Source organism: Gossypium hirsutum, chromosome A11, assembly GCF_007990345.1.
Source record: "Gossypium hirsutum isolate 1008001.06 chromosome A11, Gossypium_hirsutum_v2.1, whole genome shotgun sequence".
Classification (NCBI taxonomy): Eukaryota; Viridiplantae; Streptophyta; class Magnoliopsida; order Malvales; family Malvaceae; genus Gossypium; species Gossypium hirsutum.
Genome location: NC_053434.1, coordinates 106,692,245 through 106,702,640, shown reverse-complemented (window position 1 = coordinate 106,702,640; position 10,396 = coordinate 106,692,245).

The following is a 10,396-nucleotide window of genomic DNA, read 5'->3' as shown; positions in this document are numbered from 1 at the left end:
TTTGGTTTTGTAATAAAGCCTCTTAAAGTTTTATGTTTAAATTTTGGGATTTCCAATTGTTTGATTATATCTGCTAACTTTTGTAAAAGTATGCCCAAAGATCAATCACGAGATGGTTGTAATAACATACTTGGTTTATCATGTTTATTAATATAAGGCGTTGCCATTATTATTTCAGTTTCTTTTCTGTGTGCATAAATAAACTGTTTTATGATAATGTCCTGAGAATAATATGATTATTCTTAAAGATCCTTAGCCAAGTATTATTGTTGGCTAGGACAATAATAACGCATTAAGACTAACATGTAGTTGATTGATGATAAAGAGTTGTCATTGATATGGAGTGTCAGAATCAATGCATGAATATGTGTGTTAGAGAACAACATATTGGACTGACCCGCTACGAGTATGTTTCTTGGATTATTATGTAATTATCACAACATTACTTATAGTGATTAATATGTATATGATCCTCATACTTGAGATCATCTTTATCCCAACATCGTGAGTTGTATATTTTGATACAGTCAAACAAACATCGTAACTGGTTGCTCTATAAAGACTGATGTTGGATATACCACAATCTATGTTGAGGGATATAGTTGATCAATATAGGATAAGTCCCTCCTACATAATGGGAGTAATATCTCAGGCCACTTGATTGAGTGAGGCTAGAAATGCATGGCCATGCTCAAATAAGTTGATATGAGATGTCATACTTATTTGTGTATCATAGTCTACTCAAGGTATCAAGAAACATGGGATGGACTATGCAAGTGTGACTATTCCATGACTTGTGTCCATGCCAAAGATATAGACTTAAGGATTAATGCATGAAAGGTTAATCACAAAAGTTATGTCGAATCATGACTTCTTGTAACTTAGGTAGCATTGATGCATTGCTAGATGCCACTCATTGTTTGTAATATTAGATTCGTTCTAATATTACTGCTAACGTTACAAGAACCTATAGGGTCACACCCTATGGTTGAAATGAACGAGGTAAAACATAGTTGGTATATTGCTTGGTTGTCACATGAATTAAATTAATTATAGAATTAATTTAATTGGGCAATCAAATTGTTGAACATACTATATGTACAGGATGTTGTACACATAATCAGAACATAATTTTATTGATATGATTTAGTTCGTATATAAGTTTAAATAAATATAGTTTACTGAAATCTTTATTATAATTAATGTAATTATAATTTTTCGGTTAAACATTATTATATTTGTTTGAATGATAATTATTATGTTCGGATTAATTTTAATGAATTAAAATTCGTTATAAATATATACCAATTAAGAGGGAGTTATATATAGAAAGGGTAAAAACCCTAAAATATATATATAAAAACTAGCCCGAAAATATACAATGTGGTCTAGCAGCCGTTTAGCAAAATACTCTCTGAAAATAGTTTTCTGGGATTTCTACCGTTCATTGTCAATCGGGTGGACTACGTAGAGGCCGACATCGGAAAAGGTTGCGGCTTGGTTCAATAGTGGTTCAGCATTCCTGTTGCCTAGGCGTCGCTGTCTACTCAGATTGAAGTTTTGGTAATTTCGAAACCTTTTTATCACCCCGATTCGTTCCTTACACATGGATCCTTGGTTTGGATCGCCGGAATGTTTTAATTATTTTATTTTTTCCGCTGTGCCTTGGAGGCACCGGCGTTCCAACAGTGGTATCAGAGCCACTTGTGTGATACGGACTCGGGTTTAAATACTTGGGTGATGCAATTGTATGAGATGCATGTTTTAATTTTGTTATGTTTTTCTGTTTAATCGTTTAAGAAGAATCTGAGGATTGTTCCTTTCGATAAGTGATTAAATGTTAATCATGATGTTATGGCCTATTCGGTTTTATGTTTTTGCTGTTAACTTTAAGAAATCTGTGATGAAGCACGGGTGGCATTTACAATTTCCAGTACAATTACTGGCCAGTGGAACAAGGGTTGTTTCGGTATGAAACCTCAAGGATTAAAATCCTAAAAACACGATTATGTTGATAGAAGTTATCAAATCGTGAGGTTTCATTTACTGGGGTTCGCGGTTCGTACCGCGGGGCTCGCCCGCCCCCTGCCATACCCGAGGCTCCGTATCGCACCCCGGTGCGGAGCCCCCCTTCAGATCCCATCATCTTCCGTATGTTTTATAATAAATAAAACTTAATGGGCCATAAAAAAGGTTGAAAGATATTTTAATATTTCACTTGACAAAACGTTGAATGATATATGTTATTTTTGAAATGCACGATGTTTGAAATGCATAGTTATAGCCCGATGACCCATTTGATAAAAGGTTGTAATTTTATAAATAGCCTGCGTTTCGTGCTTTACTACTATTCTTTTGTATTCTCTTCTCATCTTACTCCCTCGTATGTAAAGAGTTTCTGAATTTTGTAATTTTAAAGTTACTGTGGACTAGACGAGAAGGAAGATGGGCGACTAGTGTGGATCGACACTTGTGAAACGGCTGACACCTTTAGGTTCCCTTTTGTTCTCCATTGGCTTGGGTTGAACCACCATAGTTTATGGCTATACTATTGCATTTATTTATTGCTTTACTACTCATGTATGATGCTATGGATGTCTAAAGCATGCAAATTTGTAATAATACCATTAATTGATGAGATCAATTAAAAGATTAAATGGACTAAGTAGACCATAATTGGTGAGATGTAACACTCTAATAAAATCCCTCTATTAAATATTAAGTCAACATGGCCTTCCAATTTATGCCCTCGTTAAGGCCTCGATCAATACTATGTAGGTTTTGCCAAAGCGAAGTACTAGTATTTATCTTGGTTAAACGCGAAGAATAAACAAGTGATATTCGCTGGTTAAAAATTGGTTAATGAGTTAACTAGTTACTCTAATAGGATTAGAACCTAGAGACAAGTAATTTGGATAAATCATAAGATGATTAGAAAAGAGTTGTCACAAATTGTAGAGTTACATATGATGTATTAGCAAGTGTGCTTACCTAAATAACCATAATCTTGAGAGTAAAGCCAAAGCTGACTTAAGAGGAGGTGAAATATGGATCCTTAACCCACTAGAATACTTTCAAGAAAGTCTTTCTGAAATTAATATATGAGGGTTATTATTTTGAAATAAAATAGTGGGAACATCATTTAATAAAGTCTTTTATGATTGATATAAACTTGGTAAATTTATTCACATGCATATTTTATTGTTGTAGATATATTATGGCTGCAAACACTAAACACTTCATTACGATCGGTCCTTGAGAAGGACAAATGAATGGTTTGAATTTTCTTGATGGTTCCGTAACTTGAGGATTGTCCTCAACAAGAACGAAATTATATGTCATTGAAAAACCACTTCCTGATGAACCACCGGCTAATGCTGAGGGCTGATAAAGATGCTACAAGAAGCATCTCGATGAAATGGTAGACGTTGGATGTCTTATGCTTGCCACTATGAATCCTAGCTTCAAAAGCAACATGAGGATATGGTTGCTTATGATATGATCGAGCACCTGAAAGAACTATATCAAGGGCAAGCAAGGCAAGAGGTTTGATATCTCTAAGGCCCTATTCCAATGTAAGCTGGCTGAAGGAAGCCCAGTAGGACCTCATGTTCTTAAGATGATTGGTTATATTGAAAGCCTATCTAACTTGGGTTTCCATTGAGCCAAGAGTTGGCCACTGATGTTATTCTGCAATCGTTGCCAGATAGTTACAGCCAGTTTGTCCTCAATTTCAATATGAATGAAATTGACAAGACTCTGCCACAGTTGCTCAGTATGTTACGAACTGCTGAAGGCAACATGAAAAGGTTGGACCCAAGCCCATACTGATGGTCGTAACAACAAGGGCAAGGGAAAGGCTAAAGTCCCGACAAAGCCCAAAGGCAAAGGTAAGCCCAATCTTTGAAAGGGAAAGGCTACACTGAAACCTAAAGGTGGGGTGTCTAAGGAAGGAAATGTTTTCATTGTGGTGTGACTGGACATTGGAAGCGGAACTGCCCTGTCTATCTTGAGGAAATCAAGAAGGCCAAAGCAAGCGGAACGTCTGCTTCAGGTATTTATGTTATTGATATTAATTTATCAACTACTACTTCTTGGGTATTAGATACTGGTTGTGGTTCTCATATTTGTACTTCTGTACAGGGACTACAAAGAGTAGGACTTTGGCTAGAGGAGATGTGGACCTGCGAGTTGGAAATGGAGCAAGAGTTGCTGCATTAGCTGTGGGAACATATACTTTATCTTTGCCTAGTGGACTTGGTTTAATTTTAGAGGATTGTTATTTTGTGCCCAGTTTGACTAAAACATTATTTCAATTTCTTGTTTAGACAAAATTGGTTTTGAGATAATAATTAAGAATAATTGTTGTTCCTTTTATCTCAATAATGTTTTCTATGGTTCGGCACAATTGATTAATGGCCTCTATATTTTAGATCAAATGAATCCATTTACAACATAAATACTAAAATCTAAAATAAATGACTCAATCAAACTTATCTTTGGCATTGTCGTTTGGGCCACATAAGTGAGAACGCATTCCAAACTCATAAAGATGGTCTCTTGATTCATTTTTTTGAAAATTTGAAGTATGTGAATCTTGCTTATTAGGAAAATGATAAATCCTTTTACTGGTAAAGTGAACGCTAGTGATTATTGCTAATAATTCAGATGTATGTGGACCAATAAATACACAAGTCAGAGGTGATTTCACACTTCATTACTTTCACTGATGATTTCAGTAGATATGGGTATGTTATCTCATGCGCCATAATCTGAGGCCTTTGAAAAGTTCAAGGAATTCAAAAATGAAGTACAAAATCAACTAGGCAAAACTATTAAGACACTTCGATCTGATCGAGGTGGAGAGTATTTGAGCCTAGATTTGATGATCTTTTGAAGGAATGTGGGATTGTCTCACAACTTACTCTCCTGTACTCCTCAATGAATGGAGTTTCTGAGAAGAAATCGAACTCTATTAGACATGGTTCGATCCATGATGAGTCACGTTGATCTACCGACTTTCTTTTGGGGACATGCACTTGAACAGCTATTTTCACACTAAATCGTGTTCCATCTAAATCGGTTAAAGACGCCATATGAGATGTGGACTGGGAAACGTCCCAGTATGTCTTTTATGAAATTTGGGGTTGTGAAGCTTATGTAACGTAGACGTTACAAGCTTGAACCCAAATCTGAAAGGTGTATCTTGTAGGGTATCCGAAGAACCAAATGATTATTTTTATCCACTGAGAAAAATGTTTGTGCTCGGACTGGTTCTTCTAGAGAGAGAATGTTTCTAAAAAGGAAGTGGGAGAAAGATGAACTTGAAGAAATTCGAGAATCACAAGATACCATTGACCAGAGATAGAAAAAAAAATTCACAAAAAATGAGGAACAAGTAACTGCTGTAGAAACACAACCACCGCGTAGATCTTTAAGAGAACGCATGCACCTGAGAGATAGGATTTCTCATTACAACGCATGTGACATCTATATAGATCAAGATGAGCCTAGGACTTATCAAGAAGCGGTGGGATCCAGACTCTGAGAAATGGCTTGAGGCCATGAGATCTGAGATGGATTCCATGTATGAAAACCAAGTTTGGACTTTGGTTACCCACCCGAAGGGGTTAAACCTAAAGGTGAAAGTGGGTTTTCAAAAAGAAACCGACATGGATGGTAATGTACAAACATACAATGGGCGATTAGTCGTAAGGTTTCGCCAAATTCATGGTGTTGACTATGATAAACCTTTTCTCCTGTAGCTATGTTTAAATCCATCAGGATCTTGCTCGCCATAGCTGCATTTCATGATATGAAATCTGGCAGATGGATTCAAAACAGCTTTCCTTAATGGGAAACTTGAAGAGGATGTGTATATGACACAACCTGAAGGTTTTGTCGATCCAAAGGATGCTGGAAAGATATGTAAGTTACAAAGATCCATTTATGGATAAAGCAAGCTTCTCGAAGTTGGAATCTTCGTTTTAACGATGCAATCAAAGAGTTTGGTTTTATCAAAAATGAAGATGAGCCATGTGTTTACAAGAAAGTTAGTGGGAACACAATCACATTCTTGGTACTGTATGTGGATGACATACTTATCATGGGCAATGACATACCTACTTACAGTCTATTAAGATTGGTTAGGAAGTTGTTTTTCTATGAAGGACTTAGGCGAAGCCATTACATTTAGGAGTCAAGATCTATAGAGATAGATCAAGACGACTACTAGTCTAAGTCAAGGTACATATATAGATAAGTATTGAAAAGGTCAATATGGAAGAATCTAAGAGAGGATCCACCTATGAGACATGGTATTTCACTCTCGAAGGAAATGTGTCCTACAACTCCAAAACAAAGAGAACGCATGAGTAAAATTCCATATGCTTCTGCTATTGGATCTATTATGTATGCCATGTTATGTACCCGTCCAGATGTCTCATATGCCTAAGTATGACGAGTAGGCACCAAGTAGATCCCGGTGAAGGTCACTAGACCACAGTCAAGAATATCCTTAAGTACTTGAGAAGAACTAAAGATACGTTCCTAAAATATGAAGGTGAGAAAGAGTTAAGTGTAAAAGGTTACACTGATGCCAGCTTCCAAACCAACAAGGATGATTCTCGATCGCAATCAGGTTTTGTGTTTTGCCTTAATGGTGGTGCTGTGAGCTGGAAGAGTTTAAAGCAAAGTACAGTAGCCGATTCTACAACAGAGGCTGAGTATATTGCAGCTAGTGATGCAGCAAAAGAAGCGGTTTGAATCAAGAAGTTCATTACTGAACTAAGGGTTGTGCTAGCATATCAGATGCTATAAAACTCCGATGTGATAACAATGGAGCTATTGCACAAGCAAAAGAACCCAGATCTCACCAACGATCCAAACATATACTTAGGCGCTACCATCTTATTCGAGAGATTATCGATCGAGGGGATGTAGAGATATGCAGAGTACCTACAGATGATAACATTGCTGATCCCCTGACCAAGCCTCTGACACAGCAAAAGCATGATCGTCACACTAAGTCACTTGGTATTAGATATATAAGTGATTGGTTTTAGTGCTAATGGGAGATTGTAAGAGTATGCCCAAAGATCAATCACGAGATGGTTGTAATAACATACTTGGTTTATTATGTTTATTAATAATAATACGTTGCCATTATTATTTCAGTTTCTTTTCTGTGTGCATAAATAAACTATTTATAATAATGTCCTGAGAATAATATGATTATTCTTAAAATATCCTTAGTCAAGTATTATTGTTGGCTAGGACAATAATAATGCATTAAGACTAACATGTAGTTGATTGATGATAGAGAGTTGTCATTGATATGGAGTGTCAGAATCAATGCATGAATATGTGTGTTAGAGAACAACATATTGGATTGACCCGCTATGAGTATGTTTCTTGGATTATTATGTAATTGTCACAACATTACTCATAGTGATTGATATGTATATGATCATCATACTTAAGATCATCTTTATCCCAACATCGTGAGTTGTATATTTTGATACAGTCAAACAAACATCGTAACTGGTTGTTCTATAAAGACTGATGTTGGATATACCACAATCTATGTTGAGAGATATAGTTGATCAATATAGGATAAGTCCCTCTACATAATGGGAGTAATATCTCAAGCCACTTGATTGAGTGAGGCTAGAATGCATGGCCATGCTCAAATAAGTTGATATGAGATGTCATACTTATTTGTGTATCATAGTCTACTCAATGTATCAAGAAACATGGGATGGACTATGCAAGTGTGACTATTCCATGACTTGTGTCCATTCTAAAGATATAGGACTTAAGGATTAATGCATGAAAGGTTAATCACAAAAGGTTATGTCGAATCATGACTTCTTGTAACTTAGGTAGCATTGATGCATTGCTAGATGCCACTCATTGTTTGTAACATTAGATTCGTTCTAATATTACTGCTAACGTTACAAGAACCTATAGGGTCACACCCTATGTTGAAATGAACGAGGTAAAACATAGTTGGTATATTGCTTGGTTATCACATGAATTAAATTAATTATAGAATTAATTTAATTGGGCAATCAAATTGTTGAACATACTACATGTACAAGGATGTTGTACACATAATCAGAACATAATTTTATTGATATATGAATTTAGTTCATATATAAGTTTAAATAAATATAGTTTACCGAAATCCTTATTATAATTAATGTAATTATAATTTTTCGGTTAAACATTATTATATTTAGTTGAATGATAATTATTATGTTCGGATTAATTTTAATGAATTAAAATTCTTTATAAATATATACCAATTAAGAAGGAGTTATATATAGAAAGGGTAAAAACCCTAAAAAGGATATATAAAAACTAGCCCGAAAATATGCAAGGTGGTCTAGCAGCCGTTTAGCAAAATACTCTCTGAAAATAATTTTCTGGGATTTCTACCGTTCATTGTCAATCGGGTGGACTACGTAGAAGCCGACATCGAAAAAGGTTGTGACTTGGTTCGATAGTGGTTCAGCATTCCTATTGCCTAGGCGTCGCTATCTACTCAGATTGAAGTTCGATAATTTCGAAACCTTTTTTATCACCCCGATTCGTTCCTTACACATGGATCCTTGGTTTGGATCGACGGAATGTTTTAATTATTTTATTTTCCGCTGCGCCTTGGAGGCACCGGCGTTCCAATAGATGTTAAAGTCGCAAATGCTTCATTGAGCGATGAAAATTGTACATATAACTCAATATAGGGTGATACACTAGCGAGATGAGTCTGCACCATCACCTCTAAGCTACAACTACCTTTGATATTAAATGAGTCATATGTCACGGAATCAATCGAAGCACAAAATTGATAATTAATAGAAGAAACCTCATTGGCGTCGTTCCAAAGATTTTGCGCCTAATTTTTTACAAAGTTCTATCAAATTTATGTTCTAGTTAAAAACCAGTTGTGTTGTGTTCTCCGATAAAAAAAACGCCGTTCTTGATGTCACGAATTTCATCATCATAGTAAATAACAGCACTAATACGTTCACTTATCTTCAATTTCTATTCTACTTAGCCTCTCCAATTTTTCTTGTTGTAACTTATGCAACCTGAGAATGAAATTTGGCTCATTTATAGCATAAGGCCAAACAAGAACTATTGTAGAAAAAGAGCATCCATGTGGGAGCTTTTTTCATCAATTTTGCTGACAGTGCATCCTATTTAAAGCGTTTTTAACATTATTTGTTCAGGACTGTTTTCTCAAAATTATTTTTAAGAACTATTGTAGAAAAAGAGCGTCCACGTGGGAGCTTTTTTCAGTAATTTTGCTGACAGTGCATCTTGCTTGAAACGTTTTTGACACTATTTGTTCAGAACCGTCTTCTCAAAATTATTTTTTTAGGAATTACTGTAGAAAAAGAGCGTCTAAAGCTTTTTCAGTAATTTTGTGATAGTGCATACTACTTGAAGCGTTTTTGACATTATCTTTTCAGAACCGTCTTCTCACTGTAGAAAAAAAACAAAATCCTTATTATCAATATAATTTTTCCTAAACCCTAAACACAAATTTATTTTTTAAAAAACTAAACCCTAATTTAATTAATTTTCTTAAAAACTCTAAACTCTAATTTAATTACTTTATTTAAAATCATTAAACCCTAATTTAATTAATTTAAAAAATACTAAACCTTGATTTATTTTTTAAAATTCTTAAACTTTAAACCTAAATTATTTTAACAAAATCCTACTCTTACAAGCCTAACCCTAAATTATTTTAACAAAACCATAAACAATTAACACTAACCCTAACCCTAACCTTAAACCTTAAAAACCATAAACAAAAAAATTCTAAGGACTAAACATGCAAAACGCTCTAATCTAGAAAAACACGGAGCAAATCGTGCCCCTGGGGAAGTGACTTTGCCATGTCATCAAAGCGCTTCCATGTCAGTGCGTTTTGTGCTGACATGGCAAAATCACTCCCCCAAGGGCACGATTTGCTGAAATTTCATCCAAAAACACTCCTACGTGGACGCATTTTGTCATTTTTAGCCCTTTTCGGAAAATAATGAAAAAATTAACCCATTTCTATAAATAAAGATGGATTTATATGTATGTTGAATATTAATATATGAAAATAAATTAAAAAGTATTTTATTACCGTTGTCTTGCCTTGTCTGAATCCTCAATTAATAAAAATATAAAATTCTTCTTGTACGTGTATTACGTGCCTATGCTTACTAGTGTTTCATCGATAATTTTATGTAAATAATTATTAATTTATTTATAGTTTTAAGATTTATTTCAATTATAAATTATTAAACTTATATACGGTTCATTTTTCTGTCTTTCATTTGTATTGTTTTTTTAATTATACACAATTTTAATTCAATGTATGTATTTTTAAAAA